This window comes from Cylas formicarius, unplaced genomic scaffold (assembly GCF_029955315.1).
Source record: "Cylas formicarius isolate icCylForm1 unplaced genomic scaffold, icCylForm1.1 PGA_scaffold_10__41_contigs__length_53128322, whole genome shotgun sequence".
Classification (NCBI taxonomy): domain Eukaryota; kingdom Metazoa; phylum Arthropoda; class Insecta; order Coleoptera; family Brentidae; genus Cylas; species Cylas formicarius.
In genome coordinates, this window is record NW_026844214.1 from 2459521 (window position 1) to 2475255 (window position 15735).

A 15735-nucleotide genomic window follows, 5' to 3' on the forward strand; every position below is an offset into this window, starting at 1 on the left:
CACATCTGAGCTTTCTCCTTTAAACGATCATTTAATCACCGATTCGCACTTTTTCGTGACAAAGCAGCGTCGTGAGGACGCCCGCCTGCAATTTCGAAGCACTTCGCTTCCGCGAGATTCGGAATTAAAATTGACGTTTCCAAGTCACTTGTCGTTCGCGAGATTATTTTATGAATTTATTATTATTATTAGTTTTTTAGAATGGAAACAATTACCTTTAACATAAAGCGGTTGACATCTTTCCAAAATTTTGAAAAAAAACTAACCGGAGTATCTTTTTATTCATTTGTTTATTGTAAAAGAATATTGAAAACGAGTCAATTTGCTTTTCACAACTTTTGCAATAATGTATTTGTATATTACAGTTAAAATATTACTTAATCGTAATCGTTTGTTATAAAATATTTTCTTGAATGATATGACGCACATATATGTAAAAATTAAAAAAAAATAACGCACATATTTGTCGAAACAGAAAAATGCTAGTTTTTTGGATACTTAGGGCTAATTAAGGTCGTGAATCTCAAAATTTTTCGAAAAATTTGTCAAACTCGTAGTTAAATACGAGGCTCAATTGAAAAGTTTCGGTGAAAAGGTGATCGTAGTTGTGCACATTTTGATAGTTACTTACCAAAGTTTCGGCCATTTTTGTGATTTTTTGTGAAATGCGGAAAAACGGTCACATTGTAAAAAAAATCCTGTTATGAATTACGGTTTGAGCTGCTTGACCATCCGCCTTGCTTACCGGATCTAGTCCCAAGCGACTTCTTTTCGGGCATTCATCTGAAAACTACGCTCGGAGGACAAAGATTCTTGTTACAGAGATGGGAGCATAGAATTCTATAGAATTTTTTTTAATGAGAAAAAATTTCATTGTTCGGTCGGAAACTGTTCAAGTAACCCTCGTAGTGAACAGCTGGATAGGTACATATACGATATACATACAATAATAGTCAATAATTATTTGTAAATAACAACAATAAATATCCGCTTTTTGGATTTTTTTTTAATTAGCCAGGAGTTGTATAAAATAAATATAAATATGTATACTATTAGGCATTAAAAATTACTTCCAACAACTTTTAAAAAGCTGCTCGTAAATGGCCAGGCAGTTGAATTGAAATCGCTTTATATGAATTGCCCCATATTCTTTTGTTATATACCTTTTATAAATGAATAAATTGATGTAAATAATAATATGTTTACTTCTCCGCTTTTGTATTGCTTTGCATTTTAGTTTCTATATTGTACGGGCTTAACTGTTCTACATAATTTCCTTCTATTATATCCAATACAATATACGGAAATTGCATGTTAAAAGAGAAAGTATAACTTTGGCTTTTGTGAAATATCATACATTTACAATTAAGTCATATTATTATCATTATTATACATTTATGTAGAGATTTCTTCTGTAATTAATCAACTAGAATTAAGAATATTCAACATATTTTCGGGTAATTTTTTTATGAAGCGCCATGCGAGAGGCATTTTATGCAAATTAAATTTTGTTCGCACCGCTCTGAGCGTTAATTTAACAAAACCAGTAAATTTGTAAAGTCCGCGACTGTACTGTCGCATATGTATTACAAACTTTCTTTTAATTTTTCGTTTACACTTCAATTCAAAAAGAGAACTGAAATTTAGCGCAAGCAGGATTCGCGTTTTTTTTTTTCAATCAAAACGCTATTAGTTTGCCTCTCTTCTCGCGAATTTGGTGGAACATTTAAATTAACAAAGTAAAAAAACTCACACACGCATTATACATAATTTTGTCGTTATAGAATTGGGTATTTGCCCAACCAGCACTAGCCGAAAAGGTGAAACAAGAAACTATTAGATAATTTTTGAAAATATTTCCTTGTACAGTCTGCTTTCGCTTATTTTGGAGGACAGAGTGGTTTCAAATTGATTGCTGTAGACTATTGAGCAGTTATATTTCATTAAGTGAAACCACAGGGTGGTGTGTAAAGCACATCAAAGTACAAGAATCACAGAATAAAAAATTATCATACGACCACAAAGACTAATACAAAGTATTTTATTTTGAATTGTCGAGAAAAAAACTATTCTTTAATTTAATTTAATATATAATATTACTAGTTTTCTTTTAAAACATCCTTAAAAAACCTAACGTAACATCATCCTTCGCAGAACACACCACACTACCAATAATATAAAAGACCAAACAAACGGTAATGTTAGGATTCTCTTCCATCATTTTATTTTTAATGTAGTGTCTTCGTTAATTTTATTAAGATATGGAAAAATGGATACTCGACCGTTATTTTCTCGATTTTCGACATTGCTATGCAACACGATAAGTGTCTAAAATTTGGAGCGATCGACTTCAAATTTGGCAACATTTTGAATTTGGGGGGAAGGGGAGTGGGTTGCGGATAAATAAAAAAAAATTATTCGACCATAAGGTCCACGAGATCCAATGCTATAGAACTTTATTCTTGATAATTTTCAAAAATATACAAGATGTGCCTGGTATTGTCCATGACTAGAAGATTGCTAAAACTTCTGTATTTAAGGTTTTCACCTACAGTACAGGGTGTTCCATACATTAACTGCTACATTAAAAACGTATGAAGTGTCCTAAATTTACAGCTATGGACTTCAAATTTGGCAAAGGGTAAAAAGGCCCTACCCATATCTAAACTATAGAAACCAGGTGCAATCAAAAATCACGAAGAATTTTTTTTTAATTTTCAAAATTTTTTTGTTCAGGAAATAACTGTTTTCTCGAAAACCACTTTTCCGATAGCAAAAATTCTTGAAACAGGAAACGCGGAAGATCCAAGGTCACAACTTCTGCTTTAAGCATTTTTTTGATTAAATACAGGGTATTCCAGTTATGGACAAGAATCCAAAATTGTTCTTTCCAGGATTAAATTATTTGCCGTATATCAAAATTCTAGACGCGATGACGTCATTGACTGCGTACTGCGTGGTTAAAAAAAAAACATTATTCTCTCCAAAACCATTTACTCTATTTGAAAAACTCATAGACCGGAAGATCCAGGACTATAACCTCTACTGCGAGCATTTTTTTGATAATATACAAAGTGTGTCCTCTATAAAATAATAAATAAACAATAATAAATAATAAAATGGCCGTTTTTGTGGGTGAAATATTAGCCGCAAATAAAAAACTGAATAAGATGGGATAATTTGGATTAGACAGCATCGTAAACTGTGCAGAAAGCTACAACGTATTTATGTATTGTATTTACAGTATTCGTCTGTTCTAAAGGATGAGCGAGATATGTGAAAAAAAAACGTTGGCAATCAATAACTAAAACAAAGGAATTCTTAAAACATCAAATTGACGGATCATCCGCCGTACAGCCCACATTTGGCACCTAATGACTCCTTTTTATTCGCGTACGTTTAAAGAAAAGTTACGTGGTCAATTTTTAACACCCGAAGAATAGTTGATGCGTGCACAACGCTCGTTTTGAAGCCAAGCTAACTCGATCAGAGTGGAAAAACTTCTTCAAAGATTGGTTCCAATGTATGACAATATTTTTGAAAAACAATAAAAGCAATTTCGATGATAAGTATTTGTTTATTCATTATTAAGCCAGAAATATAAGTAGCAGCCCTCGTACTATACAAGGTGCATGTAGAATGCGTTCGATTTATCTGGATAACATTTTAATTGGATGTAACTTTTTTGTTTTTAGAGATATCAAAGTAAACAAAAAAAATAATAGCAAAGGGTTAGTAACCAAGTGACGTATAAAACAAAACACTATCAATTTTCTGACATATAACTTTTTTGTTTAATGGAAAACCCGGTATATTATATATGTGTTTAATAAAATATTATATATTTTAGTCCACTCGTTTTTGACAAATCGGCAAAAATAGGAAATTTTTAAATAATTTCAAAGAGTGCCCTGACTGACAAATAAAAATATATTTATCAGTAGACAACGTTGATGGTTGAATTATTCTCCAAATCAGTATTGTTAACATGAGTTTTCGCGAATTTAGCACCCGTGAAAGGAGCGATATGCTTCAAGTATACTTTCTCAATAATAAAAGTGCAACCGCAGCTTGTCTTGCGTATAGTAGACCTTATCCAGAGCGCCGAGCTCCTTCAAAACAGGTATTTCCAAGGCTGTCAAAGAAATTTGCAGAAAACGGTGACGTATTAAATCCTAAAAAAGTATGCCGCATATCATAATGTTTTAAATGAAGAAAATAAGGCAAACATATTACTAGAGTCTATGAAGAGATAGGTATTTCTCTGGGATCAACCCACTCAGTTTTGAAAAAATACGCAGTGCATAACAGTGTCAAAGGAGGATGCAGTTTTGATTGGATTTTTTAAATAGACATAATGAGAATAACAATTTTTTGAAAAACTTTTTATTGAGTGATGAAAGAAAGGGTTGCAACAGACAAAACATGCGATATTGTATAATTAAATAATTCTAGACGAATACACGAAATAAAAACCAGAGGTGCCAATCAATTAAGGTGCGGTGTCATAGACGGGCATATTTTGGGTCCGATATTTAGAGCGATATTTTAGCGCACCAAATAGAAAATAAATAAGAACTAAAAGATCGGATATTCACGAAATTATATATATTCACATGACAAGTGTTTCGATCACACTATCGAGATTGAACAGGATACCTGGCTGCATTTCACTCTTTTATATACAGACTTCTTAATACGATACTCTCAACAGCAAATTACAACAAAGAACTTAATATCATTAAACAAATTGCACTGAACACTGAATCGATAAAATTATAAATAAAAAACGAATCCAGACAACAGTAAACTCTATTTCTCCGAAACCTAATGCAGAACACGTACAATTTAAAACAATTGCATACATAGGAGAATCTAGTGAAAAGGTTACAAAACATTTGTCAAACTAACAACGCAATAGGAAATTTTTTAAAAAAACAATAAAACTAAGTGTAAAAAATCTCAAAAATCAGGTGTCTACATATTCTAAAATTTATATTGGCCAAACAGGTAGAACATAAACCAGCGTTTAAAAACAATAGTCTAGATTCTAATTATGCTACACACTTAAACACAGAAAAACATACTTTTGACGACAATTTTGATATTTTACATACAGCCACAAAAAGTAGCAAATTAAATTTGCTTAACGATCAATTAGATCGAAATACCTCTCTGTTATTAAACTTAAATTCCCACTACAACATCAATTAAGGTTTTAATGTCATTGTTCGGTATATATAGTAGCAGGTAATTTGTAAATATTACATTTGATAAAGACACGGTGTTGTCCAAACAATTGTCATGTCAAAATATTGGGTTGTTCGGAAAGTCATTTCGTTTTTTTTTTTTGGGAATATGAAAGACAGTTTTCGTATAACGAATAAATATTTTATTAAATTATATATTGGCCATTCTGGTCCAACACCTTTTGCCATCTTTCTGGCAGTAACATAATTCCTCTCTCATAAAAGTTTTGGTCCTTGCTGGCAAAAAACTGGTTCAGGTGGTTTTTGACATCTTCATTTGAGGTAAAGGTTTTGCCATCCAAAAAATTTTGCAGGGACCAGAACAAATAGTAGTCGGAAGGCGCCAGATCTGGAGAATATGGTGGATGTTGCAGTACGTTCCATTCAAGCTGTAAAAGTTTTTGGCGAGTGATCAAACTTGTGTGAGGTCTCGCATTATCCTGGTGGAACACTACACCCTTCCTGTTGATTAATTCGGGCCTCTTCTCTTTAAGTGAATCATTCAATTTGTCCAGTTGATGACAATAGACTTCTGAATTAATCGTTGTATTGTCCGGCAAAAGCTCAAAAAAAAAACGATTCCTTTGACATCCCACCAAACGGAGAGCATCACCTTTTTTGGTGAATGTTGGCTTTTGACACGCTTTGAGCCGGTTCATCTTTTCTGCTCCATGACCTCTTGCGTTTAACATTGTTGTATACAACCCATTTTTCGTCCCCAGTCATAATCCGCTTCAAACATGGATCATTTTCTTGACGTTTGAGGAGCGAATCACACACGTCAACGCGACGACACAAATTTCGCTCCGTAAGGACATGGGGCTCCCACACATCGAGCTTCGAGGTTAAGCCCATACCTTTCAAATGGCCATAAACAGTCGAATTCGACAAATTTAATCTCTCACCGATCTCTCGTGTGGTTATTCGCCGATTTGCATCAACTAATGCCTTTATCGCATCTTTGTCAGCTTCGACCGGCCTTCCAGACCGTGGTGCATCTTCGACATCAAAATTGCCGGATCGAAATTTTGCAAACCAGTTTTGGCACTGGCGTACTGTTAACACGCCTTCTCCATACACATCCGTCAATTTTTTTCTCGCTTGGACAGCATTTTTACCTTTTCTAAAGTAAAAAAGCAAAATATGATGAAAATGCTGCTTATATTTAAAATGGCACCAACCAAAAACTACTGCGTAGAATTAATAGAACTTTTTCACACACAAGCCTTGCAATATCAGCTCTCAAGACATATAATGGTTATGCGGCTTAAGTGTGAAGTTGGTTTCGAAAAAACGTAATTAAGTCCTCTGACGGGAAAAAACGAAATGACTTTCCGAACAACCTTATATATAATTTCGTGAAAATCTTATTTATTTTGTTAAATGGATTTTCATCAAGTAAAAGTCACCTCAGTTAAATTTCACCAAATAGAACAATACATAGAAGATTTATCCCTAAATATCCCAGGCGTTGGATAGTGAGCGGCGGACCTATGGATTGGCCAGCCAACTTTAACTTAATTTTAATGGATTTTGGACACAAAAAACCACGTGCACAAAACTCCTCGTAATAATGTCATGGCAATCAGTTAAGAGACAATCCGGAAACGTTACTAAACGTGTAGGGTGTATGAGAAATGTGATCAGGAAAATGGTGGACACATACATCAGTATTTTAGTGTGTCTTGTCATTTCTAGTGTTTTTGTTCTACTTTAATTTGTAAATAATTATTGTTGTTGCAGTCTGTCAGGGCACTCTTTGAAATTCTATAAAAATTTCCTATTTTTGCCGATTTGTCAAAAACGACTGAACTAAAATATAAAGTATGTTACATCATTGTAATCGGAATAAGATATTCTATGAAACACATACATAATATACAGGGTGTTCCATTAAAAAAATCTTATGTAGGCTTATATGTTAGTGATACATATACATTGATAGTGTTTTATTTAATACTTGGAAAAAAACGTGGCTACTAACCCTACAATTTGTTTTTTTTTGTTTACCTGGATATCTCTAAGAACAAAAAAGTTGCAGCCAATTAAAATGTTATCAAGATACATTGAAAGCACGATACAATATAATAACATGCGTTAAGACTGGCGTTGAAGTCGAACCATATAAAAGGCCAACCAAAACTACCGATCGAAATTTATTTATTTTCTTGGAGACTATTAGGATTTTCGTCCTTCGTTTCACTTTTACTGTAGCGTCTTCGTTATTTTTATTAACTTGACCGTAAGGACTTGGACTTTTATAACGATATGATGACCTACCTTATCCATAACGCTGCCATTAAGCCTGAAAAAGAAAACATCACGTTAATAATTCTCTCGAGAAATAAGCACGAGCGAAAATTTTGAAACGAGTTTTTTCTTTCTATTTGTGTTTCGGTATGGGCAAAATTATAGTATAAAATAGATTCTCTTATCAACTAAGAACTGTATTATTCAACAGGCATCCCAACACAGATCCCCGTGACGGCAGGAAGTTGGGTGCCTAACAAATAAAAACACCTTTCTATTTAAAAAGATTTAATGAATAACAATAAAACAAAATTAAAAAAAAAAGTTTCACAGGCTACTGTAATAATTTTTACGAAACTTCTGGAGTCCTCCTGCGTCAGTTGTCGAACTTACTGACGTTTCGCCAATCACCCTATTGGCTTCTTCAGAGCTTGACTGAAACTGGCTCGCGTTTTACTCCGTACCTGCTTTTATATTGTTTGATTGGGGCGGAGCTAAATGAAGGGCATAAACACCGTCTCGGATGGCTGATTCCCATATTGGTAACAGGGAGAGACCTGAGTCGCGATTAAGATTGTTGGGTTGTTTACAGATTTCTATAGACTCTCGGATTTTCCGTTGGTAGAAGAATTTCGTGATTGTGTTCGGCAACTGCTGATAAGTTTATTTGTCTTAGCCTGAAAGCTCTTTCATCTTCTTTGAACCTAGTTGATATCTTTCGTCCGGTCTCTCCAATGTATTCTTTGCCACATATGCATGGAATGCTGTAAACTACTGGCATCTCAAATGGAATTTTGTCTTTGACAGATCGAAGATGTTGGGAGATTTCTGGACAAGTGATAAATCTGGTTTGTGGTTACATTTCTTTAAAACTTTTGATATGCGGCCAGTGATGTTTTGAATGTAAGGAAGGACCACAGTGGCAAGTGTGGGATTGCTTTCGGCCTCATTGCTATTGGAAGATTGTGGTGAAGTGTATTTTGCGATGTAACGCTTAATATCTTTAATGTGGAAATGTGGACTCGGGCTGTAAACAAGAGAGTTGATAACCATGCATTAAGGTATCGGTCTGTGTGCGTAGGTTTTCTGTAAACGCAATGACCCAAAGTTAGGTCTGATTTTCTAGTGATAAGAATATCTAAGAATGGGAGGTTGTTATTAGTTTCCAACTCAATGGTAAAACGTATGTTAGGGCGTATAGTGGTTAAATGTCTGTTACTAGGCTTTCTTGACCATGAGGCCAAATAACAAAAGTATCATCGATGTAGCGTTCCCATAATTTTGGTTTTATATGAAAGGTGTCTAGAAATCTTCTTCTCAAAGGCTTCCATAAATATATTCGCGATGACAAAAATTTGACCGTTATAAGAAAAATATGTTCCCGATAAGCATTTTCCAATAAATGTGAGAAGGTTTGGTTCCAGATTTTCGGATTTTAATATATCTGAAATGATGTCGAGAGTTTCAGGAATAGGAACTTTGGTAAAGAGGGATTCTACGTCGAAACTAAATAGAAATCTTGTGTATCTAATGGACTGCTTTTTAATTCTTCAATGGAGTGAAAGGAATTAAGTACGAAACTATCAGTTTTCCATGTAAGGGGTTTTAATAAAGAAGCTAGGTATTTTGCTAGAGAATATGTTAGAGAACCAATGGTGCTGACAATAGGTTGCAAGGGTAATCCTGATTTGTGGATCTTTGGGAGTCCGTAGAGATGAGGAATTTTAGTTATGACAGATTTTTTCACGGAGTTTGATAAAGAAGAAGCCTTAATAACAGATTTAAGGTTGAGTTCCATAGATGACGTAGGATCTTTTTTAAATTGACGATACAATCCGTCTGTAAGAATATCTTGAAACTTCCGTAGCATTTCCTTTATCTGCTTTCAGAATTACGATGTCGGGATTAGGTTTTAGAGATTTTAGGGCCATGAATTCAGGCTTGGCAAAATTAGATTTAGGAGGTTTTGATTTCTTAAGGATTTTTGCGGTTTCAAATCGAATTTCATTACCTATTTGAGATGGCAGTATGTTTAGGATAGACTCCTCTTTTGGGATAATACGTGGGGCAAGGACGAAGTTGAAACCTTTTGAAAGAACCGATTTTTCAGTTTCCGAAAGCTAGTGCGATGATACATTTATCACAGTGTATGGTAGTTAAGAAGAATTTGATAGTTTTCCTAGTGTTGACGTTAGTTTTTCAAATTTCCGAATGTGAAAGGGTTTGAAAGGGTATCGAACTCGGATGGGGGCAAGATGGAAGAAATTTCAAGGTGTAGAGACAGAAGAGCCTTATTGATTTGGTCTATTTCCTTACGGGTATGATGGATGCTTTCTCAAAGTAAAGCGGAACTAGATTTTCGAAGAAGCAAAATTGAGGATACCGTTATTGTCTCTACGATGTAGCAAAAAGGTCGGTGTACAGAGTAATCCTACACATAAAAGCTTGTTAAGTCAAGCTCTGAAGAAGCCAACAGGACAATTGGCGAAACGTTAGGAAGTTCGACTAAGCAAAAATCGACGCTGGAGGAATCGAGAAGTTTTGTAAAAAGATAAAACGAATACTTAATTATAAAGAGCATTTAGTAAGATATATTTACAGTTTTTTAGTAAACATTGTATTCAGGACTAAAGGTTTTTCGCACTTAAAGCAAAGCAATAAACATAATAACGTAAGATTAATTTATAACTTTTGCCGATTTGCAACTACTGGTCGCGGCAGACTTTAAAATGACGCGTAATTACACACAATTAAGCAATGAACAATATTAATGCAGCGCTTTAAGCCCGCGTTGTTGTTTCGAACACGAAATATAAGTCGAATTACGATGCCTTGGTCCCTCGAGTTTCTAATAATAGTACTTGGGCGGGTTTTACACTGACAATTCGTTGCTCAAGACGTTGCCACAAAATTATTGCTCGGCTATTATTTTCCGACCGTTTTGCACGAACACTAACTTTAACTGAAAATATACAAAGATTTTGTATAGCTTTGACTTGGCGTCGTAAAAAAATCGATTATAACCCTTAAAACCTAAGGCATAGAGAAAAGAGTTATTTGTTACGGTTGTATTTCAAAACTATTTCATTTGTCATTTGTCTACTTTTCCATTCCTGCAAAATAAATAATGATTGAATAATACTACTGCGTTATCCATGGCATCCACTGCAATGGATTGGTTTCAAACTGTATTCGTAATTTCTTTCCAGTTCTAAATCTAAAATCAGAAGTGAACAAAATAAGAGTCTAGGCATGTTTTATATGGAGACGAGTTTCAAACTCTCCTCGTATATTTCTTGGAGCTGAGTGTATTTTTGTAAGACGATCTCATTAATATATTCATCAATTTTCACTTTATAATTCAATTCATCTACCGAAAACAACTTTGTTTTTTTTTAATTCTAAAGGCCACGACTACTTAAGGCCATTCGGCCAGCCTTCGTAATAAAAGGGTCTGGAATAATCCATCATCCTCCAGGTTTGTGAGTCTAACAACTTCTAAATAACATATAACGTAAAACTCTGTATGACGAACAATATTTGTTGTACTATTATACAAAGCTATGTATTAATCCACTCTGTATAACGAATTTCTCACTCTCATACCGAAAGAAAAAAGGGCACATCAGGTAAAGTCTGTTCATAGATATAAGAAAGTGACTAACTGATACGAATTAAGGAAAGACCCGGGCAAGCTGTAAGAATGAAATATGGCCGAACAGGTCCGTACTTGGCTTAGAATTTAATTATTTGGGATTTTGTTAGGAAAGATACTAAACAATATTTATTTATAAATAAAATTACAATTTTTTTTAATCATATTGTTTATAACTTCCTTAGTCTCAATAGAATTGTGTTTTCTACATTTGGGCGGGAGCATCTCCTGAGATACACTAGACTCGCACATATTTTGCATAATTCGCACACGATTCAACACACGCTGTATTACACACGAAATAAGAATGATTACTAATAAACTTAAATTAAGTAGTATACCAAACCCAAGAATATTAAACACAGGTAGGTATAAAATTATTTTCTATTAGGGACCACAATTTTACCTGGATTTAAATTCCGAAACTTTAGGTCATAATCTTGTTGCATTTTATGTTGGATAGTTTTGGTTAGTTGGATAATCCCATTCAAAAGCAATTGGTCACTTTCTTATACCTGTGAACAGACCATACCGTTAAAAATAAACATCAAAAATATATTCTCATTTCACGAAATGGTTAAGTATTTTCTCATTTGAAGTTATTTTTTAATGCATTTAACGAAATTGCTATATTTGTTAACTGTCGTTGAAAGACAAAAAATTACTTAAAAAAAAACACGCGAGACGTCCATGTTGCTTTAAACATCGCCCCATTTTAGGCAATTTAGGTAATAATCTTGTTGCATTGTATGTTAATGACCGACCCTTGGATAATCCCATTCAAAAGCAATTGGTCACTTTCTTATATCTATAAACAAAGTAAGGAATGTAGACCGACTTGTAATTAATAGAGTCTCTTACCTTCTCAGAATTCCTAACCCTAATAATCTAATTAAAAAAAGAAGAAAAATTTGCTGAACAGCTTGGCATTATCGTAGATTTATTGCTTTGGCGTTTTAAGTATTTCACAGTACCTTAACTGCAGATCTTCGCAGGAGCGTGGTAAAAGCCATCCCAATAGATGTTTATTATGTATTAAGTAGGTCTTGCCTGAGATGGACCGTAACGAGTATTTGTAGAAACTTGAATTTTTTATTTGAAACCTAAATGGACTATTTTAAATTTGATTAAGCATTGATGCTGCGGGGTATTTTCGAATAAGTAAAAGCGTTTATTTTAAGTATCATTCTTAAGAGTTTAATCTAAATTGCAATATGTTCGTATATATTAGGGAGGTATTTGAATGTGATCCTTCCAGTAAGTAACGTATTTCTGTACCTGATCCTCGAGCTTTGACCCAGCGAGGTAAAGCTAAGTACCTGTACTGTATTTATCAAACAGGTAAGTTTGAAAATAATCATATTTATTTCATGTGCCTGTCGACTAACAACATTCTTCTTCTTGTATTTTCCTGTCCCCTACATAGTTCTTCGATTTGTAACCAACAACAGTCTTTTTTAAAACTTTAGAATATAATCGCGGTAGATACAGGTATCTCATAAAAATACAGATAAATATTTATTAGAATTTTAAAATTAAACATTTCTTACAGCAGAATTTGAATACGAAGTGGAGATGGTTGTCGAACCTAATGGCAATTTTGAAGACGAACTACCTCAGCAAAAAAAAAAAACGGACCCATTTGTCTTTGGATGCTAAACAAATTGTTTGAAAAGTTTATAATTTTATAAGAAACTCAGAAAGGGAAGTAGGAGCAGCAACTAAACAAAATTGCTTTTCAAAAATCGTGGCTGGGCAGGGCAAGTTCGTCGCAATTAGCGCGAATCACTTTTTTATTTCAAAAAGAAGGCGCTTCGCGGTTTCTTGTTCTAGAGGGTTTTTATCGTGCTCCTGCGGACCACTATGGAACTTTCGCAAATTCTTAAAAGGCATTTTGTTGAGCACATATCGTGCGGTTGGAAGAATCAGGGGCCGAATTAATAAGACTTGAATAAAGCACCCTCTCATCGCATACATACTTAGGAGTGTGCCGCAATAGATCACCAGGTCGCTGCGGAAAGCCCACACACGCTGGTATTTAGGCTCCCATTGGGAGTGCGGTATGGTCTGTTCGTAGATATAAAAAAGTGACCAATTGCTTTTGAATGGGATTATCAACAACATTATTACCTAAAGTTTCGGAATTTAAATTCAGGTCAAATTGTGGTACCTGCGTTTAATATTCTTTGGTTTTGATATACTACTTTGTTTAAGTTTATTAGTAATCATTCTTATTTCGTGTGTAATACAGCGTGTGTTAAATATGTAGGAGTCTTGTGTATCTCAGGAGATGTTCCCGCCCAAATGTAGAAAGTTATAAACAATGTTTATTTGACTCTCATTGAACTTGGTGCCAGCAAGCAAGCATCTTTACAAGAAACGGCCACATTGACGAAAATTCCAACATCGACTGTATGGAAAATTGTGAATAATCCCATTTCAGCGAGGAAAAAAAGAAGCGATGCAGACATTTTCTCGAGTGTAGATGAAAGTGATCAAGATATAATACGGCGTAAAATTTACCAGTTATACGAGGAACAAAGCGTGCCTACATTAGATATCTTAATTAGGAGGCTTGAAAAAGATGAAACCGGTGTTAAATGTGGCAGAACTACCTTATGGAAGTGTATTCAACACATGGGTTTAAGATTTAAAAAAGTTGATAAAAGGCAAGTTTTAATGGAATGTTTTAGAATTCGGAACTGGCGACTGGAATTTCTAGAAAAAATTAAGATTTACACAGAACAAAAAAGGCCAATTATTTACTTGGATGAAACCTGGTTCGACACTTATGATACCCCGGAAAAGGGTTGGGTTGACTCAACTGATAAGTGTAAAACAAACGCGCCATCAGAAAGAGGTAAAAGAATAACTATTTTGCATGCTGGCTCTAAAGATGGTTGATTCCAAATAGACTTTCTCTGTCTGCGAAAAATATTAAAGATTCTTCTCTGGATTACCATGAAGACACCACCGCTGATTTATTTGAAAGATGGTTTAAAAACAAACTAGATCCAAACATTCCTACTAATAGCGTAATTGTAATGGATAACGCAAGTTATCACAGTAGACAGTTGACTAAAACCCCTTCCTCATGTGACACAAAAGCAACAATCAAAAACTGCATGTATAATAACGGCATTTATTTTCACGAAGATTATACCAAAAAGCAATTAATTGAGGTTCTACAAAGCTTGAACCTACAAAAGGAATACGTCTGTACATTTAATCCCATTGAACATGTTTGGCATGAACTGAAATCTGTCATTCGTCGTAACAATGTTTTTCCCCTTGTTAACTCCAATGTCCTCCAACTTATAGAAACCGAAGTTTTTAACATCCCTCCACAAAGTTGGGCAAATTCTGTTAAACATATAGATAAATCGGAACAATCCAATTCCAAATGGAGTATTAAAGATTCTTCTCTGGATTACCATGAAGACACCACCGCTGATTTATTTGAAAGTTGGTTTAAAAACAAACTAGTCCCAAACATTCCTCCTAATAGTGTCATTGTAATTGACAATACAAGTTATCACAATAGACAGTTGACTCGTCATATGACACAAAAGCAACAATCCAAAACTACATGTATAATAACGACATTTATCTTCACGAAGATTATAACAAAAAGCAATTAATTGAGGTTCTACAAATCTTGAACCTACAATAGGAAAACGTCTGTGATAATTATGCAAAAAATCTAGGGCATACAGTTTTAAGACTTCCACCTTACCACTGTATATTTAATTCCATTGAACATGTTTGGCACCAACTGAAATCTGCCATTCGTCGTAACAATATTTTTTCCCGTGTTAACTCCAAGGTCCTCAAACTTATAGAAACCGAAGTTTTTAACATTCCTCCACAAAGTTGGGCAAAATCAGAACAATCGAATATTGCAAATAATATAGAACAAATAATAATTTGGCGATGATAGCGATAGTGATACTGATATATTATGCGAATAATTTTAAATAATTTAAGTAGGTAATAAAAATAATTTGTAATTTTATTTTAGATTTAAACATACATAAATAGATAAATATTGTTTAGTATCTTTCCTAACAAAACCCCAAATAATTAAATTCTAAGCAAAGTACGGACCTGTTCTATATTTCTGGTCGAAGTATACCTAACAAAAATCGTTATTGTTAACTCGAAACGGAATCGTTTCGATTGTCCGCATTAGAGAAAATAGCCCACGATTTCACGTACTTCCTATCGTTTAAAGTTTTAGCGATGTTGTTATTCAACCGAAGCCGTAACAATTATAAGAAACAAAATCGGCGTGTGTTGCGTTGCGGTTGACAAAAGACAGGATTGTTAAGTTGCAGTTGGCCAAAACCATTATAAGTAAAAACAGAATCGGATAACGAGAATCGATAAGAAAGGAATTTCGGATGCGACATCGGGCGAGCATATATATACATATAGCGTCGTCTTCTTCTTCTTCTTCTTCTTATTCTACGATTCCCGAGGCAAAACGCGCCGACGAAGTCGGGCAACCGGGCGAAATTTCCCGTATAACAATAATTCATGGCGAATCTTTTTTTGTTAACGATTAAAAACCGGCGAGGA

General features: G+C 34.3%; 1 protein-coding gene across 9 annotated transcripts in view; it reads right to left on the reverse strand.

Annotated features, from left to right (window-relative positions):
* LOC132700053 (bromodomain adjacent to zinc finger domain protein 2B) overlaps positions 1-15735 on the reverse strand; it is a 131331-nt gene that overhangs the window by 109216 nt on the left and 6380 nt on the right. For all 9 annotated transcript variants that reach the window (XR_009618597.1, XM_060667175.1, XM_060667210.1 and 6 more), the window contains exon 2: positions 7530-7554. The gene's annotated coding sequence lies outside the window, so the exon portion shown is untranslated. The remainder of the gene's footprint in view (positions 1-7529; positions 7555-15735) is intronic.